Source organism: Thermobia domestica, chromosome 13 (assembly GCF_964235325.1).
Source record: "Thermobia domestica chromosome 13, izTheDome1.hap1.1, whole genome shotgun sequence".
Taxonomy (NCBI): Eukaryota; Metazoa; Arthropoda; class Insecta; order Zygentoma; family Lepismatidae; genus Thermobia; species Thermobia domestica.
Genome location: NC_137466.1, coordinates 42227535 through 42248330, shown reverse-complemented (window position 1 = coordinate 42248330; position 20796 = coordinate 42227535).

The window sequence follows — 20796 nt, the reverse complement described above, 5'->3', positions numbered from 1 at the left end:
CGAAAAGAAAAACAAAAACAAAAAGGACTTGAGCTTGATGTGAAATAATTTGATATTATACCGAATTAAGTTTATTTTATGTTCGTTTCAGTTATAATGTTAAACGGCTTTCTTGCAACTGAGTCAATCAATTTTCCATTTACCCGCAGGTATTTAAAAAAAAAATCACATTCATCTTTACCAAAGTAGTTGTGAATAACATTGCTGACAAAGAATATCCTTGTCATTTTTCCGAGAGGAACAAGAAGAATAACATCTAAAATTTATGATGAAACTTGAAGAAATAGTTATTCTTTTTACAGTCTCTGTTAGAATTACCAAATAGATTATTACGAATGCAGGACAAGATTCAAGAGGACAAACCCCAAGGAATATTCACACAAAACGGACTAAATTTAAGCTATAGAATCATAGGCGCACATTAATAAAGAATGATTATTTCTTTCTTCAATTGTTATGCATCTAAAATGTTATTTGAAATTCTTCACTTTACGAAAATAACATTAAAAACAATGCCGAAAACCCAATAAAAGACGTAAGACTGTTATAGTAAGTACTGTATATATTTCACATTTTGATCTTTGCTAAAAAAAAAAAAAAAAAAAAAAAAAAAAATCTTGATCAATATTTCAGAATTAAAATAAATATTTATACATTACTTATAATAAAAGACTGCTATATGTTACCACACAAGAACTACCTTTTCAAAAATCAAATAGCATCACAGTTACTTTTCGTAATTAAAATGAATGGTCTCACTGTAATGTGCTAAACGTATTTCAAATGTATTAAAGATATAATAAATAGGAATATCCAAAACTTTTAATATGAATATGTGTGAAAAAGCTAATCTGCCCTTTTATTATAACATTTTTACGTTTTATTGAGTTTTCAGCATTTTAAAAGAAAGAAAAAGTTATTTCAGTTTTTTTTTTTTTTAAAAAAAGATAATACTTTAGAATATATGACAATTGAAAGAAAAAAATAATCATATAGGGTGTTCACTGGTACATCTAATAAATATTCATGTGATTTTGTCCTCGTCAGAATTTCCCTTGCATTTTGACTGCTTGGATTTAGTTCCCGCCCTCGTTATTACAGCCATTTTATACATGAGTTCTAATCTGCATACAAACACGCTAGGAGTCAAGCTTTTCGGTGCTGCATTTCCCTAAAAATTTTCTCCTTGCATAGAATTCCCTGTCTCCAAAGAAATTCCCGTTCTGCTTAAAAATAAAATCGATTAAAATATTTTCTACAAAGTCCTGGAGGGCTTTAGGCAGAACGAGAATGAATCTTTTTAATATTGCACCGCCCTATTTGGAGGGGTGTAAGGAATTCATTTCCGGGGTGTTACCGAAAATTTTAGGGGGGTGCTGGGAGAGTGTTAGAGAGTGTAGATAAATTACTGAGTACCACAAAAGACCCAGTACCACAAATGTCGATACTCGAAGTACCGCAAATGTCTATGTCGCAAGTGTTGCGCTTTCACATTGTAAAGGTCATACCTTCGTTACCTTATTTTTCTACTGATTGCCATTTCCCGCAAGTGTGGCAAATTCCGCTTAAGAGCATGTCAACTTTCTTATACGTGGAAATCTGTGTGATATAGAAACGAGTGTGGAACTTTCCATTATTCTAGTAGAAGGACTACTACTGCTTGTTTTATGTTTATATTTGGATAGAAAATTAAAATGTCCATTAGGTAACCGCCAATTCCACATCTCCTATATTCGAGAACCGTCCTGATCTGAATTGATTTTATGATCTGAACCACTTTGTTGAGATACGCTAGGATACGCTCTTGAATCAAAGGAAAATTACAAAATTCTAGCCCCAAGTAGGCACCATGTTGGACAAGAGTTCATCCTGTGCCTAAGCGGTTAGCATACCCGCCTTTGACGTAGGAGACTCGGATTCGATTTAAGGCGGGAGCTCATGTGCTTCGGATTCCACGTTAATCAGTAGGTCCACATCTCATATAGCTTAGCTCTTGATAGGATCGTTAAACTCCAAATCAACTTATATTAGAAAATTCATTTCATGATGGTCAACCGTCTTCACGTGATGTGATTAGAAATAATATACTTCTATTTAAATGTAAACAGTTATGATAATTATCCATTTGATTCTTTAAGACCGAAATGTTTCTAATGGCTCGTTAGATACATTATTTTTGACTGAAACTTTGATTTACCCTCCGTTTAGAATACGACCTTGGAACAAAGTGACATGATAAGAAACCTAACTTGCAGTAAATAATTATAACTTTTATAATACATTTCAAACTATTCAGCCGAGGTCTCGTGGTTGCCCCTTAAGACGACGATGTTGAAAATTTTTGGACCACGTATTCGTTTATTTTTAACGAGAAGTTTTCATAGTGAGTTTTTAACCTTCTTAATTTCATGGTCTCGTTGGATAGAATATACTCAATTTTTCTCTGAAATTATGTCTCCCCGCTCCCCTCTTATGCATTTTAAACAAACTAGCATTATAAGAACATAGTTATGGGTATTTGATAACTATATCCAAAAATCATTTTCATCGGTTCAGCTACTTTCCCGAGATTCAACCACAACCAAATTCAATTTTGTCTGTAGCTCACATAACTCTAGTGGCACTCCCTCCAGGTTGCAAACCAATGATACATAGACTAATACTACGTATATCATTGCCAGTGGAATATTTACGATTTTGTTTCGGGGGCTTTGCTAACTTCCGGGGGGACTTTGCCTGGAAATGTGAAAATTCTGCAAGATATTTCATTTACTTTACTATTGTAAGTAAGATTTTTGGAGGATCTTAAGCCCGGAATCCCCCCTTAAATACGCCGCCGATCATTGCTTAAATTATAGAATACTTATAGAGTACACAATAAATAAACTCTTGAAGAATTAAAAGATGGTGCTTAACGTTGAAATTATTTCTAATTCTAAGAATATTTGGGTTCCTCGGTCTTGTTTACGTAACAACAACTCTTAATATCTATATATTATTTGCTACTAGAAAACTAAATAACATAGAATACGAAAGTAATACGTTTTCAAAATTCTTATTTTCCTCACTGAAATGCTGTACACCTTAAATGTAGAAAATAATTTTATTTCAGGTTTTACACTTCTCTTTAGCAACAACATTCCTTGTCAACACAAGTATAATGTTTACAGTTTTTAGAAAGGCACAACATGGTGAAGTATACCAGTGTCTTAAATATATACCTATTTTTGGATCAAAATATCCAATATATTTCAGACATTTTTTTCTTGTAGGCCTTATATCTAGAGAACTACACATAGTGCAGCCAAAACACAAACAACCACTTAACTCAGTATGATGTGCTTATTCGGCAAAACATACGAAACCTCTATTTAGGAGCCGTTCAGAAATTCTATGGCCCCTGATCCAAAAAATCCAATATATTTCATTCAATCAAATATTTTCTTGTATGCCTTATATCTCGCGAACTACATATCGGATACTAGTGTAGCCAAAAACCAAACTATCACTTAACTCAATATGACGTACTTATTCCGTAAAACAATATGAAAACTCGATTTAGAGCCTGTTCAAAAGTGTTGTGGTCCCTGATCCAAAAAAACAAATATATTTCATTGTCACAAATTTTCTTGTACGCCTTTGACGTGGGTGATGATGATGATGCTCCCTCGGAGGAAACCAATGCTGTGGAGATTGGAAGAGGAGTCAGACAAGGATGTAGTATGTCGCCCCAATTATTCAACATTTATAGTAAATGGTTAATAAAGGAAGCATTAACGGGAATTGGAGATTTCATGATTGGAGGACAGATCATTTACAAGATGAGGTTTGAAGATAATACGGTTATTATAGCTAGAACCGAAGAAGAACTACAGGAGATGATTGGCAAAGTAGTAGACACTGGAAAACTATATGGAATGGAAATCAACATCGAAAAATTGAAAGTCATGAGAACATGGCATGGATATTCGCCCTTACGGGTAAGAGTAGAACAAAGTATACTTGAAGAGGTCGACCATTTCAAATATCTGAGAAGTATTTTGACGAAAGACACGTATTGTACCAGTGAGATAAGGTCGAGAATTGCCATAGCCAAAGAATCATTCAGCAAGGAAAGGTCACTCTTAACTAGGAGCCTTAACATTGGACTAAGGAAGAAATTGGCCAAGTGCTATATATGGAGCATTTGACTTTGTAGTTCAGAGACTTGGACATTACGGAAATTAGAGAAGAAATATTTAGAGAACTTCAAAATGTGGTGTTGGAGAAAGATGAAGAATTTAAAATGGACTGAAAGACTAATAGACGAAGACGTTTTAAAACGAATAGGAGAGAAGATGACGCTTCTAACCAGAATCCTTCGCAGGAAGGCTTTTGGATCGGACACATCTTGCGAAGAAATTGTCTTCCTCATCATATCACCATAGAAGGAAAGATGGAAGGAATGCGAGGAGTAGGGAGAAGAAGAACACAACTGATCTATGGCGTGAAAGAGAAGAAAATATTGGAAGTTGAAAGAGAAATCTGAAAATCGAGAAACATGGAAGGAAACATTTCCAGGCCCAAACTGAAAATTAAAATAATAATAATAATAATAATAATAATAATAATAATAATAATAATAATAATAATAATAATAATAATAATAATAATAATAATAATAATAATAATAAATATAATAATAATACTAATAATAATAATAATAATAATAATATACATACTAGATTACAATTGTAGTTTATTTCTGTCAGTAGCTCACACACCCCTAGGGGCGAAAATTACAGAATATTTATGTAATGAACAATAATTACATACTAGAAGAGTCAAAAGATGGTGTCAGTGTTGCAGCTACTATCAATTCAAAACAATATTTGAATATCTTAGTCTTGTTTAAACAATAACTCTCAATTTTAGTGTATTATTTGCAGCTAGAAAACTAAATAACATGGGATACCTAAGTTATATATTTAGCAAAATTGTGAGCTTCAGATCTTAAGTTACGTACATCTTCAATGTGAGAAATAATTTTAATTCAGGTTTTTACACTTAACGTTGACTAGTGTATTCTCCGTAACCAAGAACATCGAAGTTCCTGGGGTTTCGGCACCATATATATTCTACACTTTTTAGAAAGGCACAACATGGTGAAGTATACCAAGTGTCTTAAATATAAAAAATTAAAAACTTTATTTTTTTTTAACAAAAGATGTACAGTGATATAAAAGTTGAACAGGAATTTTGCATAGTTATGTCGAAAACAAACTTTGCCTTCTAGAACTAAAATATTATTTATGTTATTATTTTGTCCAAACTGTTGTGCTGGCGAATTTTGTCGGAGAATTTGAAACAAAATATATAAAACGATAATTATATCTGTTGTGCTGTATGGTTGTGAAACATAGTTGCTTACTTTCAGGAAAGAACGTAGACTGAAATTATGTGAGAAAAGTCCTGGAAATCAACAGGAACGGGAGCAAAGTATGTACTCAGCAACATTTTCTAAGGGCTACATAATACCTTTTCAGGCCTGGCCTTACATTACAAAGGACATATATATAAGGGAGGGACAAAAATATCTAAAACGTTTGAAAAATTATGAAAATCGTACCTAGCATGGTGTGGGGCCTCCTTTTGCATCTAAAACGGTTTGGATCCGATATGCAATGGACGTATACAGCTCCTGAATCGTGGTGTGTGGAATTTTGTACCATTGTTCCTCCAAAACATGCTCCAATTCCTTAAGGGATGCTGGTAGAGGGTAATGAGACCGAACACGCCTTTCTAACTCAGACCACAAAGGCTCAATGATGTTCAGATCTGGTGATTGTGGGACCCAGGGGAAGTGTGATAGCTCCTGGACATGCTCCCCAAACAATGATTTCACTGTTTGTGCAACATGGCAGGGTGCGAAATCAACTTGGTAGATGCCATCATCATCAGGGAACAATATTTGGGGCATGAGTAGAACCTGGTCCCCCAAAATCGCCTCATACGCCTTAGCATTCATCATTCCATGCAGGGCTATGATGGGACCTGCAGAAAACCACGATATCACTGCCCATACTGTAACAGAACCACCCCCATGCTTTACAGTTGGGAGCAGACAGTCTGTATCATAGATCTACGACGGTGTTCCTATATGTAAACACGACGGTTGTAGGATACAAGGTGAAGGTCGATTCATCAGACCACATTACGTGTTTCCACTGCTCATGAGTACACGCCTTCCGGTCCTTGCACCACGGATATGCCTCTTCGCATTTATTGCTGTGACCAGGGTTTGGCGATAGCCGCCCTGCCATGAATATTCAATTTATGAAGTTCCCGTCGCACTGTTTTCGATGAAACCGGGTTCTGTAGGCCGGAATTGGGTTCAGACGGAATTTTCATTGCAGTGGTCTTGGTTTTAGCTGGTACAGTCAGCGACAGTAGAAAATGGAGGTTGGATACATAAGAAATGATAGCTTTTTCCAGTAGCAGAATAGTTTCACTCGATGTCTGATAGTTGGACAACCAACATGACAGCAAATACTTGCCCGAAAACATAACATGCCAGGATATTCCTCCATTTGGAGGAAAAAGTATTACTATCTGAGAGCATCATTTAGAGAAACAACTACGAGATAAATCTGCAGAAATTCCATTCACATTAAGTTCAAAGAGATAGGAATTAATGCAAAGAAAACGAAAAGAATAATACGCTTCATGCAGAAACCGAAAAAGTATGGAAAGGTAAACAAAATGAGAAAAGAAGGAAAGGAAAGAGCAAAAGACATGGGAATAAATTAAATATTAACACTTAAGGATAAACAGTGTCCGTCTTTCCCCCTGCCCCCGTCTTGGTTTTTCTCCCTTCATAGGATAAATCTCTTTCAGTATCAAAAGCGAACATCAATTATAGTATTGAATTCCTTGAAAAATTTTTACCTCAGTCTAGGCCGAGACTCGAACCCTAGACCCTTAGAATGACAGTCTCACGCGGTATCCACTTACCTACACAGGCTCTATCTTTAAGTAAGCTATTACCCGCGCTGTTATCAAACGTGTTAAATCAGCCATTGTCGGTGAGCCACCCCAGTTCCATTTGAAGTTTAAATTTTATTTACCTCACTTAGCCCTCTATGGGTAGCAGTCCCCTTGCTTTCATAAAAAGCATTTGTTCTGTAGATTAAAATCAAGAATGAATTAATCTGTACTCTTGGGAGCTTACTGGTGCACCAACATATCTATCTATATATCTATCTATCTATCTATCTATCTATCTATATATATATATATATATATATATATATATATATATATATATATATATATATATGTGTGTGTGTGTGTGTGTGTGTGTGTGTGTCGGATTGATTGAGGATTAAAAAAGCGACTTCGTAAATTTACGGAACGCGTGTTAACACAACAGTAAGGACATCTCATAACGTTGTTACGTAACACACGCAATGTAAATAAAGTTTCAAAACCAGAAGTCGGAAGATATGCCGTGGGTAAGTCGGTAAGACGTCTGCTTGCTGAGTAGAGAAATCCGGGTTCAAATCTGGGCTGTTACGTTTTTTTCTGTTCCGTTGAAAATACATTTCTATATTTTTGTGTTTGAAATTGTTTTCTTTCATTTTTTGTAGATTATCTTAAATTAGTGAAGGCGAAGTAAGGTCAGATTAAATATATGTCTGCTTTATCTGTGTGTACAGTCCAGAGGTGAAGTGAGTAAATTGGGTCAAGATTTGTAAGTAGGTCAGTGGGTCAGTGGGTCGTGGGTCAACAGGACGTGACTCACTGTGACACACCACCCACCGTGACCTCTCTGACTCACACTGACCCTACGTTTTAAATTTTAAGGTCTCCCTCTTTATTCGGCCTCCCTCCTTATTATTAAATTCAATGTATAGATAATTATTGAGTTGAGTTGATTTTGAGTTTAGCGCCCTTTTCAGCAGCGAGGCTATATGAGACGGGACCTACTGATTAACATAGAAACCGAAAAACATGAGCTCCCGTTGGGAATCAAATCAGGGTCTTCCACGCCACAGGTATATAATTGTGTCTTATATAGCAGTTAATATTCTTGCTATAAAGTATCAAATAACTAAACATTTGATGTAAATAAATGAGAAACCTAAAATATTGCAGATTACTGCAATTGCGATTTAATTCAATTTTAAGCATTATACATCCATATAATTGTTAAAGTTGCTTTATAAAGATGCAGATTATGAATTATAGTAATTTTTTCAATGAAATTAAATTAAATTAAGTTTGACGTCCCATGCTTATGTCGGCTAGGTAAAGGAGACGGTGATGATGAGAAGTGAACGAAAATTGTGCAACGATGTAGGTAGGAGGAAACAGGAGAATCCTGAAGAAACGAACGCACACGGTGTTTCTTCACAACAAGTCTGACTTTGTGCAAGCTGGGATCGAACCAGGGACCCCATGCACCAGAGGTGAACGCACTACCACTAAGCCACTTCGACCCTTTGAAAAATACAACCATATTTATTCTCTCTCTCTCTCTCTCTCTCTCTCTCTCTCTCTCCATATATATAGGTATCAGAAGCATGAATAATTTTCATTTTGGGGGGCGCGGTGGCTCAGTGGTAGAGCGTTCACCTCCGGTGCTTCGGGTCTCTAATTAGATCCCAGCTCGCGCCGTTTGGACTTTGTGGTGGACAAACGCCGTGCTGGTGGTTTTTCTCGGGGTTCTCCCGTTTCCTCCCACTTTCTTCATTCCACCATTTCACTCCTTTCTCATTATCACCGTCTCCTTCAGCCTAACCGGCATAACCATGGGACGTTAAACTTAAAGATTTCATTTTATTTCAATTTTTATTTTGAACGTATGGTTTCAAGTTGGTATTAAACTCAGAACTCTGATCTTAATGAGTTGAGTTGATTTGGAGTTTAACGTCTCTTTCAACAGCGAGACCATATATGACGTGGACATATTGATTAACGTAAAACCCGAACCATGTAAACTCCCGCCGTGTGGTGGTGATTGTGATTTTGAGTTTAACTGCCCGGTCAGCAGCGTGGCTATAGGAGACGTGGACCTACTGATTAACATGGAATACGAAACACATGAGCTCCCACCGGGAATCGAACCCGGGTTTCCCACGATAAAGTCGCGCGTACGCTAACTCCCACCGGGAATTGAAATCTGTTCTCATTGTAAGAATGTTAACGTTCCTTATTTTACCGTTTTTGTATAACTTCATGGACCAAATTTCACAGAAGTAAATCCCCACGGTAAGCAGGTTTGCATATCCAGACTCCTAAGTATGAAAACATTTACGCTTACTCCAACCTCAAAAAATTCATGAAGTGATGAATAAAGGATAATATTCCCGGTAAAGTATATGGTTTGAAAAAATACCATATAGGAGAGTGACATATCAGTCCTTTCTGCTCATGGAGTTATTAAAACACGATCATCGGGCAGTGATCTTTAAACATTGGAGAGGTCTTAGTCCCTTGAGCATTGCGGTGATGTAAGAAATCAGATTCGGTCCCAAGCATTTAGGTTGTGATGTAAACCTTTGCTGTGGTTCAATCTCAGTATTTTATTACGCGAGGTAAAACTATCCATACAGCTATAAATGTAGTTCTATCTTACGCAACCAGGTATTGATATTGAGCCAATGCGGAACCTCATTTTTGGCGCTTTGAGGCCAGGAACTGACTTAGGATATTACGCTGTTTTCAAATGACTAGGATCTTTCCAATGTTACCATCCGCGTCCAACAACCCCATGTTTAAAAGGGGAATAGAAAGAACCCGTGTCTAAAACTTCCGGACCCAGTTTCTTGAGGTTCAAGTTTAGGGATCGACTTCTGACATCACAATTGTGCTCAACGGATCAAAACCTTTCAAATGCCGCCAACGCCGTCCAACAACTTCATCTTTAATAGGTGAATAGAAGGGACCCGAATCCATAACGTCAGGACCCCATTCCTTGAGTTGCGTAGCCTGGGCCAGACTTCTGACATTACTACTGCACTCAGGGGACCCGGACCTTTCCAACGCTACCACTCGCGTCCAGCAACTCCATGTCTAACATGGTCGTCCTGACGTAGGAGAATCGACTCCATGCTCTTTTCATAATTATTCTTCAAATGGATTTGTATACAAGGTAGTTTGGCAAGTTTAGCAGCAGGTCTAAAATAAGCCTCTTGAGAGTGGCTCTTATTTGTTAAAGAATACATAACGATCGCTTTTGGCTGTTGCAATGGTCTGTCTAAGCGGCTTGGTAAAAAAAAATAGCGTAGCATAACAACAGAAAGGTGTTTCTCTTATACGTTAAAAATAAAAGCACAGAAAGAAAAAGTCAAAGTTTGGTAAGGTAAGTGTCGGGGGACGCCGAATTCTACTTCGCCCCGGGCAACGAATTTCTAGCTACGGCTCTGAGCTCCAACACTTATCGGTCATTCAGAGTCTCATCCCTTACCTACAACAGCGTAGTTTGATTAACCTGTTATACCAAAACGTTTGGAAAGAACCTTTGAGTGTGACTTATTGATAGCTATGCAATATGTTGACAGAGTGCTAGTCTTCAGTTTAGCAACGAAGTTGCCCTTAGGCGAAATTTCACGTTGCTCTCTACTTTTGTCTGTGCCTTGTAAATCGTAACATTGTGTTTAAAGGCAAACAGAAAGAACGTCAGTTGTTTAGTAGTTCTTTGCAGAGCAACTGATAAGGCGTTTGTGTCTTTTACACAAATAATTTTTGCCAGATTGCTGTTTGAAGCCTTTTTGCATTATACACTATAAAACAACATATCCAGATTCAGAGAAATACACAGAAAGTTTAAAGAAGGGTTAAAAATATCTTTATTATTCAGATGCATTATTATTATTATTATTATTATTATTATTTTCTTGAGTACAGAGATACAAAGAACAAGAACTCCGTCACCATTAACATGGAAGCGAAAATGACTTCGAATTGAAAATAATAGATCAATGCATTTAATTTAGGGGAGAGGCTATAGGGCAGACACGGATCCAGGGAGCGATCGGGGAAATCGCCCCCCTCCCCTCCCACGGAAGAGGAAGCTTTCTTATTTTATATATAAATAAAACCCATCCCAAAATTTAGAGCTCTTAAAACTAGCTAAGTAGCAGTATTACAATCCACGCCCTCCCCCCAGAAGTCCGTTCTGGATCCGTCCCTGCTACAGGGGTACTTTAGGGTTCACTGCTTTTCCTTGCAATCCACGCTCATTGCTGGATAAGTATTATATTTTATTATATTATTTGTCAAATTGAGCGAAATAGTTTTGCCACAGCGGCAAATTCAACAATTAGGTTTAGGAAAAACAACTCATTGGTTCAAACACACACAGAAAGAGAGAGTCCATTTGTTCGGGATGTTTTTTGAGGTTTGCGGCGTCTCCTAAGAAGAAATCTTGCTAAAACATGTTGTTTTTAACAAGGAACGTTAATGGGTATCAGGTATATCAGTACTTCAAATGAAAAGCAAAAAGAAAAGAGACAAAGATGAGTGTAATTTCCTATACTGTATTTTTGGCATTGAAGAATACCGTTACTCTTTTATTGATCTACTGCGTTTTACTAACCAAGCCACAATCATGCTATATATACCATATATCGGCTAGGTCCAATCTGATGCCAATGCGCCTTTTCTTCAAGGAACATTTTTTTATTATTACACGCTCAGAAACAAGGATAATCACCCGAAACCTGAGAAGATCTGGAGAATGACACAGTAACAATAAACTGACAAAGGGAAGGAAATACAAAAGTGGAAAACTATTGTAATCCAAAGTCGAGGCATTTTTTCTTGCAATAACCGACCCTTTAAGTCGGGGGAAGTTTCTTGAAATAATAGTAATATATTTTTAACTTGCTCCTTATTTTAGCTTACGTAGTAATTTAAGACACAAAGATGTATCGCAATTTGCAATACATTTTTCAATTTGCAGTGCAAACTGCGATGCGATACTCCATTTAAAAAATGCAAGGAGATTCCTAACCAGTTGTTCTTTCAGAAAAAAATGTTCAGGGTGAGGGGAGCACTGCTGGTACTATTCTATTTATTATTGTATTATAGACGTAATATTTTGGTCTCCTCCGTGGGGCACTCTCAGAGCTCCGGGAGGGGGGCAGTGCCCCAAAAACATATCTGGAAGAAATACTGTTCCTGACACCAAGAAAAGACAAAAGGTAATAACAAACCTGGGCGCACAAATGCTTAATTTCGGAGTTACAGGCTGTCAAAAACATGAAGAAATGAACTTTAAAGGTCCATAGCTCCAAAACTAGGCGACCTACCGTAGTAGGGTCAAGACCTTATTTAGAAACTAGTACGTGAGCTATCCAAATATCCATGTTTCAGAATTCTGCCATACTTCTGCAACAATTTTTATACAGGTATTTGGTGAGTACTTCAAATTACATGCACATAGCCAAAGTTCTTCTCTAAAAATTGTCGCATGTGTACTCTAGATTCTGAAACATTGTATTTTTGGATAGCGCACATATTAGCTACTAAGTGAAGTCTTAACCCGACTATGATAGGTAGGGATGCGCACGAGACAAGATTTGAGGCTTTCTCGTCTCGCAAATGTGCTGTAAAAGTGATGTCTCGACTCGAAAACTGTATTCTTTTTTATTGCAAGAGCTGTGTCTTGACTCGAAATTTGTCAGGAAAATTCTGTCTCGACTCGTCTCGTGCGCATCCCTAACGATAGGTCCCATAGTTTTACAGCTATGAACCCTTAAAGCCCCGGATCCAGGATATGATCAAGGGAGCGACTAAATCACAGTTTGCCGCTTTATCCAGTGTAAAGCAGGATTGAAACCTATTTTATCCAGTGTTTACCTGAGTGTCAAGAGGGCTGTAGCTCCCCTTGGATCCGCACCTGTATAATATATATATATATATATATATATATATATATATATATATATATATATATATATATATAACTGTTTCTGAGTAATTAGTTTCTTCAAAACTATTTTTAAAAATATGTGAAGAGTTTTGAGACATTCGAGTCGAATCAAGATTTTAACGAGCAGTCTCGATTCGATTCGAATTTTACAAATTGTGTCTCGACTCGTGCGCATCCCTACTTCTCGGTTCGGTTCGATATTGAATAAGCTGTGAGCCAAGCCGCACAAGTCGTTGACAACCGTAGACCCAGGCAGAACAGTTTTAAACATGTTTGCCTGGCACGCTATAACTTTTAACAAATTTTGGCCCAAGCACGAATACTTGATCCTCCGGAACTCAAACCCAGAACCTCGTGAGCGATGTCCTTGTGTCCTAGATTTCACGACTACCGAAATCGGCAGTCAACTAGTTTTTAGTATTTAGATGCAAACCGCCTATCATTCAAGCTTAATTACAGAATGTAATAATAATAATAATAATAATAATAATAATAATAATAATAATAATAATAAGTTGTATTCTAAGTAGCAACATTGATAATAATTATTTTGTTTATGCAGAATAAGTGAAAAAGGATCTTGAAACTACACACAAGATTTGGCTCGACTCGACCCGAAACTCGATCCAAATTCGAGTCGAGTCGGAAGAAATTTTTCGAGTCGAGTTCCCGAGTCGAGCTAAAAGATGTCTGTTTCGAGTCGAATCTAGTTTTAAAAAACTCACTCGAACTCGCTCGTGCCCATCCCTAACCACTGCCCCTGAGTTCAGTAGTAATGTCAGAAATCAGGCTCAGGCCACGAAGCTCAAGGAATGGGGTCCTGACGTTATGGGCTCAGGTCCCTTCTATTCACCTATTAAAGATGAAGTTATTGGACGGCGTTGGCGACATTTCAAAGGTTTTGATCCGTTGAGCACAATGGTGATATCAGAAATCGATCCCTAAACTTAAACCTCAAGAAACTGGGTCCGGAAGTTTTAGACACGAGTCCTTCCTATTTCCCTTTTAAACATGGGGTTGTTGGACGCGGATGGTAACATTGGAAAGATCCTAGTAGTTTGAGGACAGCGTAATGTCCGAAATCGGTTTCTGGCCTCAAAGCCCCAAAAATGAGATTTCGAATTGACTCAAAATCAATACCTGGTTGCGCAAGATAGAACAACATTTATAGCTGTATGGATGGCTTTATCTCGCGTAATAAAATACTGAGACTGAACCACAGCAAAGGTTTACATCACAACCCAAATGCTTGGGACCGAATCTGATTTCTTACATCACCGCAATCCCCAAGGGACCAAGGCCTCTCCAATGATTAAAGGAAGTCAATGATGATAGAAGAATTTGTTGAATGAAATGTGGGAGGAAGCGAGAGTACCTGGGAAAACCCACGAATACGACCTTGTCCACCACAAACTTACTAGGCCGGGAATCGAAACAATAAGAGCCCCATGCACCAGAGATAGGGCTCTACCACTGAGCTATCGCGCCCAACGATTAAAGCGCCAATGATAATAGAGAAATTGGTGAAATGGAAAGTGTGAAGAAGCGGGAGTACCCTGAGAAAAACCACGAAGACGATCTTGTCCACAACAAACTTACTTGACTGGGGATCGAAACAATAAGGACCCCACGCACCAGAGGAAGCGCTCTACCACTTAGCCACCGCTCCCAATGATTAAAGCAAGTAAATGATAAAACAGGAATTTTTGGAATGAAAAGTGGGAAGAAGCACGAGAACACTGAGAAAACCCACGGATTCGATCTTGCCCACCACAAATTTACTTGACCCACCAGAGGAAGCGCGCTATCACTGAGCTACCGCTCCCTATGATTAAAGCAAGTAAATGATAATAGAGGAATTGGTGGAATGAAGAGTAGGAAGAATCGGGAGTACCCTGAGAAAACTCACGGATACGATCTTGTCCATTACAAACTTACTTGGCCCACCGGAGGAAGCGCTCTACCATTGAACCATTGCACCCAATGATTGAACCAAGTCAATGATAATAGAAGAATTAGTATAATGAAATGTGGGAGGAAGCGGGAGTACTCTGACAAAACCCACAGATACGATCTCATCCACCTCAAACTTAATTGGTCCACCAGAGGAAGCGCTATACCACTGAGCCACCGCGCGCAATGATTAAAGCCAGTCAATAATAATAGAGAAATTTGTGGAATGAAAAGTGGGAAGAAGTAGGAGTACTCTGACAAAACCCACGGATACGATCTTGTCCACCACAAACTTCTTAGACGGGGATCGAAAGAATAAGGACCCCACGCACAAGAGGTAGCGCTCTACCACTGAGCCACGGTGCCCAATGATTCCAGCAAGTTAATGATAATAATAATAATATGATTCAATGATAAATGTAAGTATTGATTGAATGAAACGTGGGAAGAAGCTGAGTACCCTGAGAAAACCCACGGATACGATCTTCTCCACCACAAACTTACTTTGCCAACCAGAGAAAGCGCTCTACCACTGAGCAACTGCGCTCAATGATTGAAGCAAGTCAATGATAATAGAAGAATTGGTGGAATGAAATGTGGGAGGAGGCGAGAGTACCCTGAAAATCCCATGGATATGATCTTGTCTACTACAAACTTAATTGGCCCACCAGAGGAAGCACTCTACCACTGAGCCACTGTGCCCAAGGATTGAAGCAAGTCCGTGATAATAGAAGAATTGCTGGAGTGAAACGTGGGAGGAAGCGGAAGTACCCTGACAAAACCCACAGATACGATCTCATCCACCTCAAACTTAATTGGCCCACCAGAGGAAGCACTCTACCACTGAGCCACCGTGCCCAATGATTAATGTAGGTCAATGATAATAGAGGAATTGGTGGAACGAAAAGTGGGAATTATTGGGAGTAACCTCACAAAGCCCACGGATACGATCTTGTCCATTACAAAATTACTTGGCACACCACACGAAGCGCTGAACCACTGAGCCACAGCGTCCAATAATTAAAGTAAGTCAATGACAATAACAGAATTGGTGGAATTAAATATGAGAGGAAGCGAGAGTACCCTCAAGAAACCCACGAATGCAATCTTGTAAACCACAAACTTACCTTTACCACAAGAGGAAGCGCTCTACCACTGAGCCACCGCGCCCAATGATTAAATCAAATCAATGATGGTAGAGAAATTGGTGGAATGAAAAGTGGGAAGGAACTGGAGTACCCTGAGTAAACCCACGGATACGATCTTGTACACCACAAACTTACTTGGCACACCACACAAAGCGCTCTACCACTGAGCCCAATGATTGAAGCAAGTCAATGATAATAGAAGAATTGGTGGAATGAAATGTGGGAGGAAGCGGGAGTACCCTGAAAAACCCATGGATATGATCTTGTCCACTACAAAGTTAATTGGCTCACCAGAGGAAGCACTCTACCACTGAGCCACTGTGCCCAAGGATTGAAGCAAGTCTGTGATAATAGAAGAATTGCTGGAATGAAACGTGGGAGGAAGCGGAAGTACCCTGACAAAACCCACAGATACGATCTCATCAACCTCAAACTTAATTGGTCCACCAGAGGAAGCGCTATACCACTGAGCCACCGCGCGCAATGATTAAAGCCAGTCAATAATAATAGAGGAATTTGTGGAATGAAAATTGGGAAGAAGTAGGAGAGATGAGAAAAACCACGGATATGATATTGTCCACTACAAACTTTCTTGGGTGGTGGTCGAAACAATAAGGACCCCACGCAAAAGAGGAAGCGCTCTACCACTGAGCTACCGCGCCCAACAAGAACAAGAAAATTGGAAGTTACTAGGAAACATTTTAAGAAGCAATATCTTTCGATGGTAAAGACCACTGCCCGATTATCGTTTTTTCATAACTTCATGAGGAGAAAGCATTGATAAGTCCCTCTCCTATATTGTCTTTTTCAAACCACATACTTTATCCGGATATTATCCTTTATTCGTCATCCGGATGTAATCAGTTATCCGAATGTTCTATTATCCAGATATTATCTGTTATCTTAATTTTATAAATTATCCGGATAAATGCATTATCCGGACATTATCCGACATCCGTTATCCATTATGCGGATAGTATCCGTTATCTATATTATCCGTCATTCGCTATCCGGATATTATCCGTCATCCATTGTGCTGATATTATCGGTTATCTGTCATCCGTTTTGTTGTCCGTCAACCGGATATTGAAAATCCGGATAAGTTTCTATCCGATATCAGTATAAAAATTATCCAGATGTTACAATACTTAATCACCATCGCAGGAGCATACACGAGCTAAATATCTTCAAAGTCTGCTACACAAGAGCGGGGGCGGATCCAGTGGGCGATCATGGCGATTGCCTCCCAGAAAGGGAATATTGAGAGTTGATAGTCGACAAACTTTGCTCTTTCGTTTACCGATTACCTCGAAACCGCGGTAGCCAGAATTAGCCCAGGATAGGGGACTTATATTAAGAAAATGAAAATTTTAGGAAAATGCAGAAGTCTTTTAGTCTGAGAGAAAAAAGGAATGAAATCTCTAATTTCTAGTTCTGTTAGTCTTGTAGCTCTTAGTCCGTACCAAAGTACTGATAGAAATATCGCCAATGAATTATGACTATTTTGTAGAACATTCCACTTTAATATCACAGGAAATTCATCTTCCGGCTTGCTTGGTTGTGAAAAGTTATAGAGTGTATTGGTGTACTATGTAAAGTATGTGTACTGTCGCTGATTTGTGACAATAATCAGAAACAGAAGTATAAGGTAAATTGCAGTATTAGTTTTCTGTTAATTTTTATATTCAAGGGGAGACGGAAAACCTACTTTTATCTTAACATTTGTTTTTCTTAAAATTTCTATTCGGGTTCACACCACTTCCCCCTCAACATTGAATACGGAAATGGAGAACTGATTTAGAATTTAATTGTTGATTCCAGTATATTTCAAGCATCACTTCTCGGACCTGGGCCTGTGATATGTTGAAAGATCGCTATCGTCGATATATATATTATCATATATCAACATTCGATATCGCGAATATATGGACATGAATATATCATTCGAAATTTTCGATATCGATATTCGGGGGGCGGCGAGGTATAAGGGGCCCCTAAGACTAGCGATGGATGAAGAAATTAAACTTACTTATTACAATATTGTTTTCTAATCATAATATCTTTATTACCACAAATTGCAATGTAAATACATCCACTTGCAAATTTGCAATATTATATGGTAGAATTTCTTAGGCGCCAGAACTTTTCTGTTCCCTGAAAAAAGAAGCAAAAAATCACGTGCAAAAGCAAGTGCTTCGAACTTTGAACTAGAATTTACCGTAACAAAGTTGTTTTATTTCTCTCTCTTGGAGATCGATTGATTGATTTTGAGTTTCACGTCACGTTCAGCAGCGAGGCTATATGAGACGTGGACCTACTGGTTAACGTGGAATCCGAACCACATGAACTCCCTCCGGGAATCGAACCCGGGTCTCGTTAGAAATCGGAGGATAATAATGGGAAAACATACTTTGTATTTTGTTTTCAGCTATGGATTTTAGATTTGCAATTGATATATTGTTCCGTCTTAGCCGAATTTGAAACAAAAGAAGTTTCCAATGAGTTACTCAAAGAAATGTTTTCCGCCTCCAAATGAAAATAGGAAGACACTTAGAAAAACTTATTATCGGGTTTTAACACACAAACATATGATTGATAGAGTATCGACCTAAACCACTCGACCGTTTTGTATGCTTTTGCAGGCTTTCTTTTAACTTTTGTGAAAGCAGTTTACTGTTCCATACTCGCTTTTGTTTATTGCGATAAGACTATGAGTTCTCAGTGAATATTTAGACGTCACAGCTCTGGCAATGTATAAAAGTGTTTGTAGAATAAATCACATTCAATTTTACGTCCTAATAACATACGTAAATCAGGTTGAATTCATGAAATGATTGAGGTTGGAGTGAGCGTAAATGTTTTCATACTTACAACTTTGTTAGTAGTCTGGATATGTAAACCCGCTTAACGTAGGGATTTATTTCTGTGAAATTTGGGACATGGCGAATAAATACGAATGAGCTTGGAAATGTGAAAGTTCATCTGAATTTGTTTTACAATCACTTCAAAATACAACTTTATATATACTATTAAAAAGCCATCCCTATTAAAAAAAAGAATTTTACTGTACTCAGGCTCGAACCGCCGCCCTCCGGTTCTAGAACTCTAACAGCGCTATTATGCACGCTTGACCACAGAGGCTACTCACGAAAATGCGTTGTGATATAGCTAATAGAATCGCTCCAAGCGCAGGTTTACACTTGAATTTTTAAATAGCCAGTTTCTGTCTTTTTCAGTAATTCCAACTGAAGATATTGACTGATTTCCCATATTGGAACTTTGTGTGAAGTGTGAATTGTATGCTCATTTCAAAAATGCACTATTTTCTGTTCTTTCAATTTTACGTACTTGTGAGTGTTCCTAAGACCTGTTGTGTGCAGCGATTTCCACACAGTTAAGCGTTTTACTAATCCCCGGAGGCATAATATGTTAAACGTAGGCAGCATTCTGTTGTTATCATAGTAGTCACTTGTAAAGGCACACCTAGTATTAGTTTTTTTGTTCTTATGTTGACCTTGAAGGACCAACAAATGCCTTTCGTGAAGCTACAAGTTATCTATAATTTTATACTTTATAGCAAGAATATTAACTGCTATATAAGACACAATTATATACCTGTGGCGTGGGAGACCCTGGTGGGGATGACCCACTGACCTACTTACAAATCTTGACCCAATTGACTCATTCCATCTCTGGACTGTACACACAAATAAAGCAGACATATATGTAATCTGATTTTACTTGGCCTTCACTAATTTAAGATAATCTACAAAAAATGAAAGAAAGCAATTTCAAACGCAAAAATATAGAAATGTATTTTCAACGGAACAGAAAAAAAACGCAACAGCCCAGATTTGAACCCGGATTTCTCTACTCAGCAAGCAGACGTCTTACCGACTTACTCACGGCATATCTTCCGACTTCTGGTTTTGAAACTTTATTTACATTGCGTGTGTTACGTAACAACGTTACGAGATGTCCTTACTGTTGTGTTAACACGCGTTCCGTAAATTTACGAAGTCGCTTTTTTAATCCTCAATCAATCCAACACACACACACACACACACACACATATATATATACATATATATATATATATATATATATATATATATATATATATATATAGATAGATAGATAGATAGATAGATAGATAGATAGATAGATAGATAGATAGATATGTTGGTGCACCAGTAAGCTCCCAAGAGTACAGATTAATTCATTCTTGATTTTAATCTACAGAACAAATGCTTTTTATGAAAGCAAGGGGACTGCTACCCATAGAGGGCTAAGTGAGGTAAATAAAATTTAAACTTCAAATGGAACTGGGGTGGCTCACCGACAATGGCTGATTTAACATGTTTGATAACAGCGCGGGTAATAGCTTACTTACAGATAGAGCCTGTGTAGGTAAGTGGATACCGCGTGAGACTGTCATTCTAAGGGTCTAGGGTTCGAGTCTCGGCCTAGACTGAGTTAAAAATTTTTCAAGAAATTCAATACTATAATTGATGTTCGCTTTTGATACTGAAAGAGATTTATCCTATGAAGGGAGAAAAACCAAGACGGGGGCAGGGGGAAAGACGGACACTGTTTATCCTTAAGTGTTAATATTTAATTTATTCCCATGTCTTTTGCTCTTTCCTTTCCTTCTTTTCTCATTTGGTTGGCTTTCCGTACTTTCTCGGTTTCTGCACGAAGCGTATTATTCTTTTCGTTTTCTTTGCATTAATTCCTATCTCTTTGAACTTAATGTGAATGGAATTTCTGCAGATT